At 35.8% G+C, this 4,615-nt stretch overlaps 1 pseudogene; it reads left to right on the top strand.

The window, feature by feature from the left end:
- Positions 1–1,030: 1,030 nt before the first annotated feature.
- LOC142836647 (eukaryotic translation initiation factor 1 pseudogene) lies at positions 1,031–4,027 on the top strand (annotated as a pseudogene).
- Positions 4,028–4,615: the final 588 nt, after the last annotated feature.

Raw genomic sequence — 4,615 nt, 5'->3', positions numbered from 1 at the left:
AACAAAACTTCATCTGCATGCTCCACGGTGTGTGGATGATGCTGAACTATCTTACAAAGCCTTTTATTCTCCTTACTCACTGATATTAGAGACTGAACTTTCAAGATCAGACTGTTCAATGAAAATATGTTACTAAAAACTGCAAGAAAAACCTAACAAAATACACTACTTACCCAAGTTAGCAGTGTTTTACAAGACATATGGACTATGAAGACAATATGACTTTTCTGAAGATTGTAGCTCTTCAGCTGTCAGGAGCCAATTTCCTCCTAAAATCATTGCAGGAACTATCACCCTGGGGAGTCTGCAGAGAACCCCACACCCCTAATTGTGTTAAGAATGGTTCTATTGACAGAGCCTACCCCACACCCAAATTGGCTGTTAATGAGAGCTATCTGTTAGGGGAACCCACCCCGCATTCTAAACTATCTAGAGAACTAGGTGTGTCAACTTCCATGCCTACTGTGACTTGACTGAAGATAACCTCCTGCCTACGTGACCAAGGAGGACCATGTGACCAACGTGAACCACGCGGCAAGAGCCCAGAACCCTGTGCCCATCCCCCCAACTCCTTACCCTATAAAAGGTTGTATCTCGTCCCTAATAAACGGAGGCTTTGACAAACTTTGCATGGCCTTCTTCCTGTCTCCTAGCCCATATCTTCCAGGTAGTACCTCTCCGGGACCCTGGGATAACTGAACTGCCAGGCGGGCTACTAACCCTAGACTAAGTAGCCCGCCAAGGCAATCGACATTCAGCTACTGGACACAATGATACTGAGATAAGTAAAATGTCTGATGAAAATTTTCAAAAGTTTTTTCTGTCCCAATGGATAAATCTACAAAAATATTCCATATCTTCCATATCTATGGCCCAGGGAACATTACAGAAAAGGGGACCAAAAACGATAAGAGAAAAAGATAAGGAGATTTGCTTTGAGGTTGTTTCTCTTAGTAATATAAAATACTATAACTCTACGGTCTTCTGACATGACTACCCAGCTTGAACTGACTGAAGAAGAAGGGCAGGAATGAACATACTGAACTGGATGAGGAAAAACCCTTATCCCAAACTTCCCTGCAAAAAAACCCCACACAAAGAACTACAGGCTACCGAGTAAAGCTGGACACAGAGAGGTGTTTCTTCTAAGGGAGCAGCCACTCACAATTGACTGCCCATTGTCTGATGAACATGACTGATAAGAGGCATACACGTGAACTTCACAGTTTTTATTTATGAATATACTTTATTTATGAATACACTTAATTCATAAATATAATAATATTCATAAATAAAATATACTTTTATTTATGTGTATATATATATAATAGTAATTGGTAATGGAAAAAAATGATTCTAATAGACGAGTCAAAGGCCAAAAATCATTCTATGCATTTGAAGAAGAATGAGGAGGGATATATGGGGTCATTTGGTAGAAGGAAACAGAAGGAAGAAATGTTATAACTAAAGAAAATCTCAATAACAAACAAAGGAGCTGAGGAGTTCAATCTGGAAGGAGCACTCAAAATCACAGAAGGAAATTGGGATCTGGGAAAAGTATAATTGTTAGAAATGGAGAAAAGACTAAAGTTACTAATGAACAAACAGAATTCAGGAAGAACACTGTAAAATACTGTCCTCTCTACATAGCATAGTTATCACATTTATGAACTCAGCATCTGTAGTTACCTTTGGAAGATTTGTAAAATAATAATAATTCATTCTAAACTCCAGCATTGAAAGGATAGAAGGTAGATGACCTCTAAGTGTTATCCTTTACTCAGTAGTTATTGGCAGTTGCTAGTTGCTAGTAGAAGTAGTCTTTTCTGAGGATATACTCACTGGTAACATCTGCTGCCCCATACCATGGCTATATGGGCATCACTAACTAACTTGACTTAGTGGGTTATTAAAAACATAAGATCTGAAGTTGGAATATATTGATGGTGATAATGGGGGTAATTAGAAAGTGATAATGGGAAATACTATTTTATTTCATTCTATATATGTATTAAGGTGTTAATAATAAAGAAAAAGAAAACATGAAAATCTACACCAATAGACTTGACTAAAATGAAGAAAAACAAGGGAAGTAAGACAAGGCTGGTAATACACTATATTCAAACATCTATCATTAAGATTTAAAAAAAAAACTGTGACTACCTCGTAAAAGAATTCAAAGAGAGACTCATAGCCCTAACCTAAGGATGCACATAGTAGAAGAATTAATTGAATGTGAAAAGTTAAGAAAAAAAAACAAGCAAGCAGAGATATATAATGTGGTCATATTATTTTTTAATGAAAAAATAATCTCATGTGAAATATCATCTCCCTAAAGCAATATTTACATTCATATTAGATTCAGTCATTTTAAGAAACATTTTTTTAAATACTTCAAGAGCTAAGATTAAGGTCTCCCCTTTCTTAATCTTAAATTTATGGAGTGTTGGTAAGAAAAATAATGGAGACATAAAACTTAGGTAAATACAATAAATGAACTGAGAGTTGTTCACTCCCTAAGTTTCAGTTTTCCATTGTTTTTTAAAAATTACTTCTTTGAATAATTATCTATACTCTGTATGGCTATCGGCAACATCTAATTGCCTTGGTGGGCAAATAAACTAATTACAGACATCCTAGTGATTATAATTAAGAGACTTTCAAAGATGGCAAAACACATTTCAAGATATGATTTTCTTTTATGTTGCTTCTCCATCTTTCTTTGTGTGTATATATTATTATATTATACACTTCATGTTACTATCTTAAACATTATAATATTTTGAAAAATAAAATACCTTCTTCCAAATGATTGTGTGAACTTTTTAGCATCTTCGTATGGCCTCCTTCATTTGAAGCTTTTACAAACTTGTTTTGAGGCTTGTGGCATTGGCACTAAGAAAAGGCATTCCAACTACTTCCTTAATATAAAACCATTTAGGATGTTCACTTAAATATTTTGTTTATTAGAGTAATCTGGGATATTTGAAACACAGATTCCTTCTTTTTATCAGACTCTATGACATATTATCTTTCCTCACTAACATGTGCACCTGTAGATTTTGTTGCCAATTGCTACAAATCTTTGCTTGGGTCTTCTTGACGGAAAATAGGGTTTGGTAAATGGCTTGACACAGTTTCCTATATGCAAAACATAAAGGGCTGAAAATAACACTGAACTAAATAAAGTGTGAAAAGTGATCACCTTACTTTAATTATAACCACAGGAAAAGCAAAGCTAAGGCAAACTCATAAATATTCGCATACAAAGCAGACACAGCAAGGTACTCTGATCATGTTACTGAGAGACGTATTTGCTTACCATGAACCACATTTAATTGTTTTTCTTCTTCTTTCATTAATTCCTTGAGAAACTCACATCATGAACTCCACACCACAAATCTCCTGGTCCCTCAGAATCTGTCCTTTCCTCTGTGTCTCTCTCCCAAAAGGAAAGCTAAAAAAGAATAAATTAGAGAAACCCTGTCTCGAAAAACAAAAAAAAAAGAATAAATTAAGATAAAGATAAACAATAATAGTCCCAGTCACTGAACTGCCACTGAGGACTCAGCTGCCTTCACCTTTACCTAGAGCCTCCTTGCTTTTCTTCCTGAAGCTACATGTCTCCCTCCTCCTCACATCCCCTGCCTTCTCCTTCAGCGGCATTCTGCAGGCCCTTTCCACCGAGGATAAAGGGAATCGTATCTTTTGTCTGTTGTTCAGAACCTCTACTCTTTTGACCCCTTTGCTGATGCAAGTAAGGTCCTGAGGATTATATCCATATAAGAATTCAACAGAGAAAAGTCAGGAAGACCCTACTACTGTCCAAGGGATCGCGGATGATTACGATAAAAAGAAACTAGTGAAGGCATTTAAGAAGAAATTTGCCTGCAATGGTACTGTAATTGAGCATCCAGGATATGGAGAAGTAATTCAGTTACAGGGTGACCAGCACAAGAACATGTGCCAGTTTCTAATAGAGATTTGACCGGTTGAGGATGATCAGCTGAAGGTTCATGAGTTTTAAGTTCTTGTAACACTGAAGCTTGAGGATTTCCTTGCAATGAGTAGAATTTCTTATGAGAAAGCTTTGGTTTGGCCAGGATTGAGAATCAGATGGATATCCATAATTTGGCTTTGTCTAAAGAGCTGTTTCGTATCATTTGTTGAATGATGCATCTAAACAAAAAAACATGAGAAGGGTATAAAATGATGAAATGATCCCAATAAAAGGACTTTTTCAGGCACTCAATGTGAACATCAGAAGATGAACATAATTTGAAAGTGACCATTCAGGGAGGCATTGATTAAATCATAAAACAATAGCTTACATAACTAAGTAAAGCATGCTAATAAATAGTAACACTCCACAAAATAGCAAAATTGTGACATCCTGTCAACATACTAGATGTGTATCCAAGAAGAACAGTAGTATTTTATATGCTAAGCTGTGATGGTTTTGCTCCATTTTTCTGTCATTTCAAAATTAGACCTAACACAGTTTATAGAAAATTATTTATGTGACCAATATTAAAATACTGAAAATTATATTCTTAATCTCCTGTTTTTATCTCTAGTTGATGTCAGGCTGAGTTCCTAAGGCTTTGAGTTGAGT

Source organism: Microtus pennsylvanicus, chromosome 16 (assembly GCF_037038515.1).
Source record: "Microtus pennsylvanicus isolate mMicPen1 chromosome 16, mMicPen1.hap1, whole genome shotgun sequence".
In the NCBI taxonomy this organism is placed as follows: domain Eukaryota; kingdom Metazoa; phylum Chordata; class Mammalia; order Rodentia; family Cricetidae; genus Microtus; species Microtus pennsylvanicus.
The sequence above is the reverse complement of the archived record's forward strand: the minus strand, read 5'-3'. Positions and strand labels throughout refer to the sequence as shown.